Here is a 15,365-nt window from a genome sequence, read left to right on the forward strand (position 1 = left end):
GTTCAGTTACTGGGTTGACTGATATTTCAAGGATATAACAAAAAAATCCAAGCTAAGGAAGTGCTCTCGGTGTCCTGACTAGTCTTTATTACCCCCCCCCCCTTTTTTTTTGCTGCATTCTCATTTCGTAAATTAGTTTAACTTACAAGGAAGCAATTCTTAAGGTGGAAAAGAGTTTGAGTTCAAGGTCTGTATATCAAAATGCCTGCAGGAAGATACCTGGAAGAGTCATATATGTTTGTAATATTTTGTCTCTTGAAAATATGCTAAAATGTTGATTTTTAAACCTCTTGTCTGCATATTTCAACCTGACATTCATATAAACTGCCTTTCTTGATTGTTAAAAAATGAACAGAAGTCCAAGATTTATTTTGAATGAATAGGATTTACCTTACATTTTGAAATAATTGCCCACAGAATTGCTCTTTGGGCAATTATGATTTGATCCTCAAGTGGAGAAGGTTTTGGGGGATTTGGATTCTTAGAAAACCAGTAATCAATTATTAAAAATTATTGAACCTTATGCTAATTTAATTATATCAGAGAGATTTATAGCATCTTAGAATCTTTTCTTTAGGAAGCATTGGGAGTAGTGTGGATTTTGAATCTAAGAAAAAGAACGAAATTAAGAAGTTATAACAAGAACATGCAAGATCTGAAACAGAATTTGTAAATGACTGATAAAAGGCTTATTTCAGCAGTGTAGCTGTATACAATTTTTACAGCGCAAAAAGTTCAGCCTCCTTTATTTGTGAAATAAAACAGAAGAGAACTAAGAACTGCCAACTGAAAACTTAGAAGGCATTATAAAAATGCCTTTTAAGGAGAAAGATTAGAAGTTTATCAGCAATTCAGAGGAGGATTTTAGAGTCTAGAAGCTATGTGCCTAGAAGCAGGGGTCACATACCTTGAGAGAGAAAAATCTAGAAATAAAAGCCTTGAGATGTCACACAAGGAAGTAACTACCCCTGTCTTACAATTGTTTGATGAATTAGACTTAAAAATGTTTTCATTTTTCTTACGTCTAGTGTCTTTCTTTGGATTAGATTAAGTCCTCTGTAAAGAGATGGGAGAGCAAGCAATAAATGCCCTTTTGAACATCTGGGCAAACATTATAGATCTGAGTATAATACATATTTGAGGAGAAGGAGAAAGAAGAAAGAGACTTGAGAAAATTATGTCTGTTAGAGGTACTGTGGGGAGCCTTGAAACCTGGGGCCTCTGAAATGATGATATCACTGCTGTGGTATTATGTCTTGTTATAGAAGGGTGATTTATGTGACATTGCCACTCCCCTTTTCAGTCTCTATTCTGACAGCTCTTAAATGTCTGCAGAGACTTCTAAACTCTTCCTTATCTTCAGTGAGGATACGTCCCCTCCAGGAGTCTACCCTGGCTCCCGAATCCCTGGGTGGAAAGCATGGGCATCCTGCTGGCAGAACAGCAGGAGAAATCTCATTAGGATTTACAGTGCAGTTTTACTTTTTTCTGAGTTGAAGGCAGGTAATAGTGGAGAATAATAATAATACCCAGGAATATTTGTTTTGAAAGTGTGTTATAAATTATATAGTTAGCGGGCGGGCCACGGTGGCTCAGCAAGCAGGAATGCTTGCCTGCGATGCCAGAGGACCCGGGTTCGATTCTTGGTGCCTGCCCATGTAAAAAATAAATAAATAAATAATTTAAAAAGATTATATAGTTAGTAAAGATGTCTGGTCGTTCCACAGATCACTTAAGTATCAAAAGATCAAGGAATTGCATGGCTAGCTAATTGTTGAAAGGTAAGTCATAGCATCAAGTTTCGCAGGGAATAAAGAATGTAGTACAGGATCTTTCTCTAGATGATTCTGTACCCCCAATCTTCAGGTTCTCAACTGTGCGTGCCTCATCTTAATCAGACTTACTTACGTCAGTATTGTTAGGGGCAAGATTGTGAAAGCTGAGCTGAGAGTCTGATAGGAGACTGGTGATTTACAGACCATAAAACCATCTGGAGACCCTAATTACTTAAAATAATTTAGTAGCCAAGTGAGAAAATTAGTGGGCTGGAAATTGAGATCTGGACCATAGTGAAGTTTTAACTCTGCAGTCTTGGGAAAAACTGGCTTCCAGATCCTTCCGTATTGTGGTTAGTGTTAGAGTTTTTTGCATGCGTGGTAAGGAATGTGTATACAGTGCAGTGTTCAGAGTCATTTTCCAGAAAGGGTCTCAGCAAAGGCCATAGCATTTCTGCAGCCTCTTCCACTTGAGTGTGTTAGTTACAGTTGCTTTATTAACTATACATAAAGCAATCGAGATTTTAGTAAATTTATCAATTTGTGCATCTCCTTTGGATAAACACATTTGATGAAATCAAATGGATCTGCTTGTTCCTGAGTGGTAACGATAACTTGGGGCCTCAGTAATATCAGGATATCTAACAGAAGAAAAAGAGCCTTTCACATTGTCATTTCATATCATTTGTTTACACATCAAGTGGTTACCGGGTTTCTGCTCTGGATACAGCGCATTAAGAGGTGCCTTGAAAATTTGCAGCTTCCTAAGTGAAATAACAAAGAGAAATAGGTAGGTACAAGATAGTGTGCAAATAAAGCATCTAGTAAACATGTCTAGAAGAGGTAGAAACCAGACTTGTGCTAGTTGTAACTACGAGGATGAGGCTCCTTGGAGACTTTATTGGGCTGATTTAGAAGGTAAAGGTAGATTTATGGAGTTTATCATATTGGGGGTTAATTTGAAGGAGTGGTTGTAGGTGTTTGAAGCCAAGGGATGAAGTTAGATGAGTGTATGGGAGTGTGGCTACATTTGATAGAAAACCTGGGGTACCAGAGTAAGGGTTAAAGGATACTGTTTCTTATTTTTATAAAAAATGGCCTATCTTTGAGAGTCTGCCTGCTATTTCTTGGGACATTTTGCATAAGCTTAAATCACATGTCACTCACTAAATCATTTTGGAGAAGAGGAAAACATCTCCATGGTACCTTTCTCTCCCATTGAGACAGGCCAAGTAATAGTATACACTATTTTTAAAAAGCAAAATAAAATAAAAATCTTCTGAATTTTGGGTTCTAAATTACAAATTTGAATGTACTTTTTAAAAAATGTTTTTTATACTGCAGTCAGTGTTTTTGTGCTGAATTATGGTGCTAGGGTCTGTCTTTCTGTATCTGAGCCAGTTTTTACTATGTTGTTTATAAGTAGCATGGTGACAGGTTTTCTTTTTCATGATGTACATGCAAGAGACTTGATTTATTTTACTTTTCTGATACTCTTTTGTTGAATCATAACTTTTTATAACATATTTCATTGCTTATAACCAGTGTCAGTTTGGATAAGTTTGCTTCTTTTGACATCAGTTGTACAATTGCTCAAGGTAGGAGAGATATAAAAGCATGGAGTGTTAGATTATCTGAGCTTTGGAGGTCACAGCTTTGCTTGTGGTATCTCAAGGATGGAGAAAAAGGGGAGTCTTGAACAAAAGGGACCAGTATGAGCTTCACAGCTTTCAGTATCCACAAGTAACGTCAGGAAACTGACATGACCCTTGCAAAGTGTCTTTTTATTCAGTGTTATCAATTTGAACTTTTGAGAGGTGATAATGCAGCTTATAATTGGCGGATGATTTTGAAGTGTTACTTTGAGGCATGGGCATGCTTTTAAAAAGACCAGAATCTTACTCTCTTATCTGTGTGTTTGGTATTTTCCAAGTTTTTTACACAAAGCGAGACTTGAATTTTTTTTTTAAGTTTTATTGAGGCCTAGTTGACAGAGTGAACTGCACATAAAGTATACACTTTAGTAAGTTTTGAGGCATTTATACCTCTGTGAAACCATCATCACATTCAAGCAATGGACATATGTATCACCCCCCTAAAAGTTCCCTCATGCCCCTCTAATCCCTCTCTCCCATAGCTCCCCATTCCAATCCTTAGACAACCACCCACCTGTGTTCTGTTATCATGCATTCGTTTGCATTTCCTAGAATTTTATATAAATGGGCTCATATAGTATATACACCCCTGTTTTGGTAAGCTTCTTGTACCTAGCGTATTTATTTTGAAATTCATCCGTGTTCTAGTATGTATCAATAGCTTATTCTTTTTTATTGTTTTATATGTATAGTATCAATATAGCACATGCACTGGTTTGAAAGTGTTGTGTACCCCAGAAGAGCCATGTGCTTTAATCCTGATTCAATATTGTTCTGTGGGATCTTTTTGATCAAATTATTCCCATGAAGATGTGACCCACCCAATTGTGGATGGGACCTTTTAAATAGGTGGTTTCCATGGAGATATGTCTCCACCATTTGAGGTGGGTCTTAATCTGCCTACTGGAGTCCTTTAAGAAGGTACCATTTTGGAAAAAGCTTCAGAGACCTTTGGAGATACAGAAAAAAAAAAGCTCCCAGGGGAAGCTGTTTGAAACCAGAAGCCAAAGGACGAGCAGATGCCAGCCATCTGCCTTCCCTCTGTTCCAGACCCATCACCTTTCTTCAGTTAAGGTCTCTTTCCCTGGATGCCTTAGTTTGGACATCTTCATAGCCTTAGAACTGTGAAATTGTAATTTAATAAATTCCCTTTTTAAAAGCCATTCCAGGGTGCACAGGTGGTTCAGTGATAGCATGTTTGCCTTTCATGCAGGAGACCCGGGTTCGATTCCCGGACCATGCATATTCCTCCCCTACTCCCCCCAAAAAGAAAAAAGCCATTCCATTTCTGGAATACTGCATTATGACAGTATTAGTGAACCAGTACACCACTGTTGGTTTACCTATTCATTTATTGATGAACATTTAATTATTTATAGTTTGTGGTTATAAAGTACAGTTACTGTGAACATTCTTTTGCAAGTCATTGTATGGACATATGCCTGCGTTTCTCTTGGGCAAATACTTAGAAGTGGAGCAGTTGAACCGTATGATAAGTGTATGTTTAACTTGGTAAGAAACTGCCTGAAAACTGTTTCAAGGCAGTAAGCTGGGGCAGTCATAGAGTTTGCCTTGTTGATGTCCCATCTTTTAGGAATTACTGTCTGTCTTTATCTGATGTCTGGTGTCATGTAAACCCCTTGTTTTATATAGTTTGCTTTAGTTGTTTCACACTGGAGGGTACATCTGGTGCCTGTTACTTCATTGGTGCTGGAAGTGGAAAATCAGCTATCACTTTTTAATCAGGAAAAAATGCTTATACAAGTTTTAGCATTTGCCATAAACAAAACACACTCTAAAAACCTCATTTTACATGTAATATGAATCTTCTTTTTTTTTTTTTAACATGGGCAGGCACCGGGAATCGAACCCGGGTCCTCCGGCTTGGCAGGCAAGCATTCTTACCTGCTGAGCCACCGTGGCCCTGAATCTTCTTAACTATGATTTTTTTGCACGTTATCCCTTTCAAGAGTAAAAATTATTTCTAGATTTATTTTATTTTAAAAAAATTTTATTTTAAGCCTACACTTCTCCCCTTTCCCCCCTCCATAATCTCTCTATTCTACTTTCTGTTGTAGCTTTTATTTTAAACAAAAACTTAGCAACATCCTGCATATATTTTTGGAGTTTGTAAAAATCTAGAGCAATAAATAATTTCTGCCTGCAGAATGATATTGTTATATTATGCCAAACACCCAGAATGGTGATTTTAAAGTTGTGGTGGGTCTCTTTCCTCAGCCCATCACTTGTTGTTTGTATCCTCTGCTTAACAAGACTGGAAACCGCAAAAAATGTTTGTGCATGTGTATGTAACATACGTTATACATTGTATTCTTTTAAATAAGTAGTTCATTCAGGTAGTTCAAAATTCAAAACGTACGAGAAGAATATCCATTGAAAAGTTTTACTCCTACTTTAGGTCCTCGATGTTTAGTTCCCTTCTTTAGAGGCAACTACTGTTTGTAGTATCTTTTGCTTCTAACCAAGCAAGTAAGGTTGTGTGTTATTTTTTTCTCATCTTTTTGCATAGGTGGTAACATAATATACTCACTAATCTTCATCTTGCAATTTTCCCTTCCCTATACTAAATACTGTGCTTTAAGAAAAATGACTTTTATTATAGTTATGGATGACTTGCTACATTATTATAAGAATATATGTACATGGCCCTCTCTTCATTGCATTTCATGGATCCACTGGTTTTACACTATTAACTGAATGTATTACTTTCTACCTGTTCTCATTCACTGATGTAGATCTTCCTGTTTGGGAACAAATATTCTGAGAAAGGATTTTAATTTTTGGCCAAAAATGAATTCATCAGAATTGTATGGTTAAGTAAAAGTAGGGGTATTCTTTGTGAATATGTATGTGTGTTTACGTACGCGACTCCTGTGTGTCTGCCAATGTGTCTGCCTGTGCGTCTTGAAATGGTTAGGGTCTTTGCAGCTGCTGAACCTGTTTCCATCCACTTGAAATTTCAAATAGTTTAAAAAACAATTTTGTATCTGTTTCAGCTCAATGCTTTCTTAGCTTTTCTTTTATCAAAACTGTACAGTTAAAATTTTATGCATCTTAGAATGCGATCCTTACTTTAAATCTCTTTGCAGCATTGGATCTTAGAACACATTCTCTCTTCTGGTGTTGATTCTGTCAGGTTACCTCAAAATTGAGCTTGGAGGAGGCAGCTACAGAGAAACCACGGAAACTCTGATTTTCCTTCTTTTGCTACTTTTCTGTCTCATTCACTGATCTTTGTTATACCACATTTCCACCCCATTTCCACCCCTCTACCATCTCTTTGGCTTCACTTTTTTTTGTTTTTTCTCGCATGGGCAGACACTGGGAATTGAACCCGGGTCTTCAGCATTGGCTTTTTTTGATAAGACTGCAATACAACTCTGATTAGGAGTCAGAGGGACAGTGACAAGCATATCTTATATATATGCATTGTATTCTAAATATTACAAGCAATTTCCCGTTTAATCTTCATGAGAACCCTTGAGAAGAGATAGGCAGAGACTGCAAATACCAAATGCCTACTCTGTTCCAAGTATTTGTATATTGTCCCAGTTTTACAAATAATTACATGACATCAGGGAGGTTATGACCACCCAGAGGTCCAAGACTGGCATGTGACTTTCATATCTGCTGCCTCTCGATATGCAGTGCCACTCTCTTTGTTGTGTCTTTGAATGTGCAGTATAAATGTAGTTTTGGAGTGAATATCTTAGCTGTTCTTGGTATTAAAGAATTCCTGTATTGTATAATAAGATGCTTTTTATGCTACTGTTATTTCTGTGCTACCTCCACACCTAAAGTGTGAGGCTTCTAAATAACACTAGTTGTTTAGTTTTAAAACTATTACTTTCTACTGCAGAGGCCATTCAGTTTTTTCCATGAAGGGCTAGACAGTAAATATTTTAGACTTTGTGGTTCTCAGAGTCTCTGTCCCAGCTACTCAGCTCTGTCACTGTAAATGTGAAAGAAGTCATAGACAATATGGAAGCGAGTAAACATGGCTGTGTTGCCAGTAGGACTTTAGTTATAGACATTAGAATTTGAATTTCATGTACTTTTCATGTGTCACAAAATATTATTCTCTTGATTTTTTTTTTCCCCCAACCACTTAAAAATGTAAAACCATTTCTTAGCTTGTGGACCCGTACCAAAACAGGTTGGCCGTAATTTGCTGATCCCTGATAATGTTAGCATATTGACTAGTGGGACTAGCTAAATTGTTGTTTTATTTTTGAAGAAGTGAATTATTTGATATTCCTGAAGTAAAAATTGAAAAATTTTCCTTTGCTGTAAGCAAGAACGCTTACAGACTATGTTCTATGTTTTAATTCTCCAGGTTCTTAAAATTAATTCTTTAAATAACAGCAATTAAAAAAATAAAGTTATCCAGGTTAAAATCATAGATGATAGTTAGCAAATTGGTGGTGAACTATTAATTAGATCTCCTTTACTTTTCTGAAATAACTGTTTTCTCATTAGAAGATAAAATATTCCTGAGTTTTGGGACTTGCACACTTTTTTGTGCTGGGTGGATCGTGTTAAAAATATGTCAGAGCTCTAAATTCCAGCGCACACAATTGGCTCCATGTGTATTTGTCAGATCTTTTTCGCTTCCTCCATTAGTTCTATTTTTTATTCCCAGGGCTTATTCTGGGTTAGAATGTTCTTACTCATATACTGAATTGCAACTTCTTGTGTTTTGTAGAGAACAACTTTGTGTGGTACCTAGTTTTTGTTTGTTTGATTACATGTAGCATAGAGTAGTTAATGTGGAATTATTTTATATTCAGTATAGGAAGTATGATTTCGTTGCAGATGTATTTGGTGTATACACACTCATGCACACTCATGCACACACACATTTATCTACCCATGTATGTATGTGTGTATATATTTATACATACATATATGCAAGTTTATGTGTAGTAATCCCTAAAGCATTTTTAAAGTCCTAAGATGCTGTAATAGTACATTAATATGCTGGATACTCATCTGATACATATTATAGTCCCGTATCACTTTACAACCATTTTTTTCTGAATAAAAATAAATGGCAGTTTATTATGGCTGGAATGGAAACTGAACAAACTGCAATAGGAAATAGCTACAACTGCAAACAGCTTCCAAGTGTTTCCGGTAACATTTGATAGCTACAAAGGAAGGAAATGAAGGGCCGGTCACTTACAATAGCTGGAATTCATTAAAAAAAAAAAAAAGTTTACCTATTTGTAGTTTTTTTTACCAATATGTGCTTACATTTTAAAGAGGAAGTTATATTACAGATTTTTATTGTTCTTCATGCTCAATTTTTAGTTTAAATTGAATTGATTATTCTTAAATCCTGTAAGGAAGTTGAATTTTATTTAATGTCTTTTCTGCACATGTTGGATGATAAGCTTTTCCTCCTATAATCTGTTGAATACCTAGGATAAATTGTATCAGTGTATTCTATTGCTTTTTATATGCTTCTAAATATCCTTTGCTAAAATTGTATTTAAGGTATTGCATTTATGTGCTTAAATGAGATTGCCTTTACTTTTTCATATTTTTCACGTCTGGTTTTTTTTTTTTTTTTTTTGCATAGGCAGGCACCGGGAATCGAACCCGGGTCTCTGGCACGGCAGATGAGAACTCTGCCACTGCACCACCATTGCCCGCCCGGTGTCTGGGTATTTAATAAAACTATATGAAATGTGTTGAGTACTCCTCTTTCTCTCTTTCTCTCTGTCCCTGCCATATCTGATCTTTATAGGAATTTTGAAGGCAATTCTCTATGACTTGCTTTTGGCTTTTGATTCTATGTTGCTTTTAATACCATTAATTACCAGCAAGAAACAGCGAGAAGAGAATTTGAGAGATTTCAGGGTACAAGTTCCTGCTCAGCAACTGCCTGTGTGACTTTAGATCAGTTATTTAATTCATTTTGTTATGGTTTTCTTTGGAACTTTGAAAGTTTGAACTAAGTGAATTCCAAGGTTCTTTCCAGCCTTGACAGTCTATGAATAGAATTCCATTTTTGACTTCAAGCCTAATCCTGCTGGCACCAGGACTGCAGTGACAAACAATAGCTGCTCAGATGGCTGCAGCTGCCAAAAGAGCTCTAGCCAGGCTGTAGTTAAATGCAATCTTAGAACACCACCTAAATAAAGACAGTGCAATACTGCGGAATATCTCTGAGCTCACCCTCTAAAGCTCCAAGGGTTTGGGTGTTGAGTGATAACTATAGGGAAAATTGGCCATTTGCTCGTGACCTTCAAGGCAATCTGTATTTTTAGAGCAGGGGCTGGGGTAATGATGCTCACTTCTCTACCCTTCTTTATAAGTATCTTCTGCCTTTTCAGTGTCTGGGCTGGTCTTACCTGTGTTTGCTGCAGCAACAATCCTGGATCATGTCCCTGAGATCAGGGCCACCTCTTACTCATTTATTGTATCTCCCATAGAACCTAGTCTAGTTTTGAATGTCCTTACTGCTTAATAGTTAATTTCCAACTGACTGATAATATTACTTTTAGGAATTAGACAAATATGAATGGCTGTCCATTTCTGCTACTGGAAGAGGGGTCTTGCCAGATTTGAACAGGAAGGACCTCTCCTTGGTTCAGTTTCTACTCCTCTTCTGTCCCCCGAGTGATGACCTTCTGGATTCCCACTGTATGATGCCCTCGCCCCCTCACCCTACCTCCACTCGCCAATCCCCACCCTACCTCCACTCTCCAGCTCCCACCCACCTCCACTTGCCAGCCCCCATCCCACCTCCACTCACCAGCCGCCATCCCACCTCCACTCGCCAGCCGCCACCCCTGCTGGTGTGTAGTTCTCAGGACTTCAGCAGTGTTCTCTTCTGCTGTGAGTCACAATAACAGATTTGTTCTGAAGCCATTATACTTTTTTGTTTTTGAAAGGGGGTGCATTGTCCAGGAATCGAACCTGGGTCTTCCGCGTGGAAGGCAAACATTCTACCACTGAACCACCTGTGCACCCCATTCTAATTTTTAATACAAATAGCTTTATTAAAAATCTAGTCTAGCTATAGACTAGAATGTCCCATGGAGAAGTGTTTTCAAAGTGACTGTTGTGTGCTTCATGGGATCCTATAGTTACTGTCTCCTGCTTCAGTGCTTTGCTTGCCTTACTTTAAAACTTCATTTAAAAAACTTATACTATTTTTATTGCCCTCCTGATTTTGTCTGCATCTGAGATAGTCCCAGTATATCTTTGATAATTTAACTAACTCAAAGCAGCCTATATTTCAGTCATATACCATGAAAGTGAGCCCAAGGTCTGAAATACATATCTCATAAAGTTAAATTCTTACCTCTCTTCTTCTCTTCTTATTTTGTATAATTTGTGTTAATTTTTTTAATGTAAGCATTTTAATCTGTTTTGTTAGTCTATGTATAAGAGGAGTCCAACGTCATTATGGCAGAAATGGAAAGGATGGTATTAGCAAATGTAAGGTGAGCACAGGTAAATTTTTCTAACTAATATTTTATTAGGTAAATTATTTTTGAAAACAGTCATGCTCAATCTCATTGTGCCCTAAGACCCATGTAAACTTGACCCCTTAAAAGAATACAGAGGGCGGTGTGTTAGTGGCTCAGTGGCAGAATTCTCGCCTGCCATGCCAGAGACCCAGGTTCAATTCCTGGTGCCTGACCATGCAAAAAAAAAAAAAAAAAAAAAAAATTACAGAGACAGGGTGCACAGGTGGTTCAGTGTAGAATGCTTGCTTTCCATGCAGGAGACCCAGGTTAGATTCCCGGACCACGCACCTGAAAAAAAAAAAAAAAGACACAACTTCTTTAATAAAGGAAGAAAAAAATATAGGGAAATGGTTTTGGTTTATTTATTTATTTGCTTTTTTTTTTCTATCTTGATCCTTAGTTGAAACAACTATAATTTTGACTTTGTATTTAATAAGGATAAGCTGGTATTTAAAATTATTGTTAGGGTTACTGACAAAAATATTTAGAAATTTGTTATTTCTTTATTTTGTTATGGGGTAGGTAACCTTATGGGAAATAATAAAATAGTCAAATATAGGAGACTGATATATAATTTGCTGCATATTTTATATAGAAAAAGTAAAGGAAATAAGACTCAGCTCAGAAATTGCTCTACTGCTCAAGTCCTTTCAACCAGTGGTACACATTTTGAGGGAAAGCATAAACATGGAATATTTGGAGCATCCAGTACTTTTCTTCCCCATATCATCTTTGGGCCTGAGGTATTTTTTTGTAATCCTCTGCTTTTTTTTTTTTAATCCTCTGCTTTTTAAATTGCATATAGAATATAGAATAATTCACTATAAGAGCCATAAGACTTCATTTAAAAGAAGGCAAAAGTAAAATATAAAAAGTAATGGGTGGTTATCTGTGGATTATGGAATTGTTTGCCATCCTTAAGCTTTCTTATTTTGTTGTATTTTTTTTTTCACTAATTTTTGTTTGATAGCCAAATAAAAAGGTATATTAGTTCTTTAGGACATCCTTAACAAATTACCATAGAAAGAAATGCTTCAAACAGAAGAATTTTTTCTTTTGGAGTTCTGGAGGCCAGAAGTCTGAAACAAATGTGTTGGCAGAGGCTGCAGTGCAGAAAGAATGCTTCTTAGCTTCTGGTGGCCCAGGTGTTCCTTGGCTTGTGGAAGCAGCCCCAGCTCTGCCTCCGTCTTCTTGTGGCCGCTTTCTCTGTCTTGGATGTCATATCTCCATCTGCCGTTCTCTTATGAGAGCAGCTGGCCTTGGATTTAGGACCCATCCTAAATATGGGATGATCTCATTTCAAGATCTTTAATCATATTTCCCAAATAAGGCAGTGTTAACATGTTTCCAGGTTGGATATGTCTTTTTTTTGGAGATGGGGGTGCACATTCAACCCACACTATGAAAGGTATTTCCAGAAAGAAGGAAAATATGCAGTTGAATGTGAAACTTATCAGCTGTTTAGACTGTTCCCTTTTTTCATTGGAAAGATTACGTTTCACTTAATTTATGATCTAAAAGGATTTCATGAATTGGACAGTAGTTAGGGGCAGCTATGTCAGGAAAATTCTGGGAGATGTTTCAAACTTCAGTAAGTAACTCAGGAGCAGTTAGAATCCTCAGGTAGGCTCTCCTGGCCACTTATTTGAAGTAATTTCTGCAATATTAGTTATGGTTCTTAAATACTATTTATCTCTCATAAATCTGTAGTCCTGTTATATTTCTCTATATTTCAAACTATGTATTTTTAAAATGGATAATACCTTTTTTTATATAGAATATGGCCAGCAATAATAATTATAATGACTAAAAATAATTCTGTGGTCAGAAACAGTATTAAATTTAGAGGAAGTAGATTTTCCTTAGCTTCTGTAAGCTCTTAGCTCATGCTTTAATTTCTCAGCTGCTAAAGCAGATATCATACAGTGGGATGCAGTGGGTTTGCATCACAACAGGAATTCATTGGGTCCTGGTTTCAGAGGCTAGAAGGCTTGCTTCCTCTTGGGGTTGGTATCTTCTGGCTTCCCTACCACACAGTTATGCACATGGCAGCTTCTCCTTTCTTTTCTGGATTCTGTTGACTTTTACGCTTTGGCTGCTCCCTGTGGTTTCTTTTTCTCCACATTGCATTAAGGCCTACCTTCTTTCAGTTTGGGCATACCTTAATTAGTAAACTCTTCAAAAATCCTGTTTACAAATGGATTCACACCCACAGGATCAGAGTTTGGAATCTGAACATGCCTTTTGTGGGGGACATGATTCAATCCCCAGTGGACCAAGGTGGTTATGAAATGAATGTCCATATCACCTGTACACCTTGATGAAACTGTACGAACTGGGGCCTCGGCAGTAGAGCTTCTAATTTAGTGGCTCTGATGTGGGGATGGGAGAGGGGTAGGTTGACTGTCTTGACCTTCGATGATGCTCATATGCCCCTCTGGGTGAAAGGACTTAAGCAGTAGAGCGATTTCTGAACACTTCCTTTGGAAAGGAACCAAAGTTCTGGTTCCCACTCTACCCACTAACTCTGACCTTTGGAAATTTTATATTCTTAGATTTCATTTCCTCATTTTTACAGTTCAGAGTTTGGTCTAGATTTTAAAGGACCCCATGGTTCTAACAACTTTTTTTTTTTTATGGTAGGAGGACATGACCTAAGATACATTTCCCTAAAGTTTTGTTTCAACTTAAAAGCATATTAGAAAAAGTTGTATGAAGTATGCCATTGTACTATTTCTAAGAAGTTAAATTTTTTACCGAAATACACATGGCCAAATATCTCAGGTTTTTTTTTTTTTTTAATCATTTAAGACATTCTAGCCTAACCAATGACTTTATTTCTGTATCCTTTCAACTCTGACTTTTTAAATATTTTAATGATATTTTAAATCTCTTTAAGTGATTGTCTTTTTTTTTTTAAGAATTACAATAAAGAAGTGTATTAAAAGTGAAAGTGCCCTTTCCTTTCCCCTCTCTTTCTTGGGCCCACCTGTTCCATTTCTAAGGATTAGCCACATATTATAATTTGGGGTCTAACCTTTCAAAATTTCTGTTCACATGAATGTACACACACATGCCCATATGTTATGTATGTGTATAAAATAATAACTATTAAATATTAAAAAGCCTTGCTTTTTAAATTTTTTTGAGCTACTGCTTATTGAAAAATTAAGCAGTGTAAGTTTTACAAACATCTACTCACAGGTATGGTACAGGTGTTTTATTGTAATTGTTCTTAATGTTGCTGATTCTAAAGTGTAATGATGTCAGGGGAGCATTCCCTGCCAAGGTAAACGCACGTGAAAGATAGAAACCTAATTTCCTGATCATGGCAGTAATAAGTACTGAAGAAATTACCCTGTCTACACTGAAGGTACCTAAGATTTAAACTAAATGCTTTCTTTCACATACTGTTTTTTTGTTTTGTTTTGTTTTGTTTTGTTTTTGCTTTTCAGAGCAAGGAGGTAAGAAATTTATTAAGTACACATGAGAGAAAAGGAGCACTCTCACAGGAGAGGAAGAGTATGGGCGAGAGGCCCCTAACGTTGGGGCCATCTGCTTTTATAGATGAACTTTGCTTATTCACCTTCCCCTTTCCTTGTTCAGGACTCTTTCTTTTACCCTCCCCTCTCCAAGGGTGGTGCCTGGTGGTGGATCCATTGCATGCTGTTTTTTTTTTTTTCTTTTAAATGCCAGGGTTAAAGGTCTTAAACTTCTTGTGAAATAGAATATATTCAGGTGTTTCAGAGACATGAATGGGGAAAACTGTTGAAAATATTACAGCTAAAATGCACACCTTACAAAGTCAGGGGTTGGGCAGGCTGTGGTGACTCAGCAGGCAGAGTTCTTACCTGCCATCCTGGAGACCTGGGTTTGATTCCCGGTGCCTGCCCATGAAAAAAAAAAAAGTCATGAGTTCATAAAAATGGTGCTGTGATCAATAAAGATTATGAGTAAGTTATAAAACCCTGAACATACCTGCAATAGGAGCTGGGTTTATCAGAGAAAATGTTCTAATCGTAACGTGAGAAAGGCACATGTATTCCCTGAATAATCTTGATGTATAATCATTATGCTAGTAGATGAGTTAATTATGATTATGCATTTATAGTCATTTATGGGAATTGGTATAATATTGTGATTGGGAGCTTAGCTTGAGCTCTGAAATCACAGATTTGGGGCCAATCTCAGCTTTGCCATTTACTAGCCTTGTAACTTTATTTTCTGAGCCTCAGATACCTTTAAAATGAAGATTGTACATTAATACTTACCTTACAGGGTGGCTGGGATTTTGCAGTAAGAATGATATATATTAAATGCTTAGTTCAGGGCTGGTGTCCTGGAAAGCACAAGGCCTGTGTTTTCTAAAAGTGAACAGTGAGAGTTAGTTAAATCCTCATTAATGCCTTTTTAGGTATATGTTTGTTTCC

The 15,365-nt window shown here is 36.9% G+C and overlaps 1 protein-coding gene across 6 annotated transcripts in view; it reads left to right on the forward strand.

Annotated features, from left to right (window-relative positions):
* FAT1 (FAT atypical cadherin 1) overlaps positions 1-15,365 on the forward strand; it is a 137,894-nt gene that overhangs the window by 64,442 nt on the left and 58,087 nt on the right. The window lies entirely within an intron of this gene.

The sequence above is a fragment of the Tamandua tetradactyla genome, chromosome 26, assembly GCF_023851605.1.
Source record: "Tamandua tetradactyla isolate mTamTet1 chromosome 26, mTamTet1.pri, whole genome shotgun sequence".
Classification (NCBI taxonomy): Eukaryota; Metazoa; Chordata; class Mammalia; order Pilosa; family Myrmecophagidae; genus Tamandua; species Tamandua tetradactyla.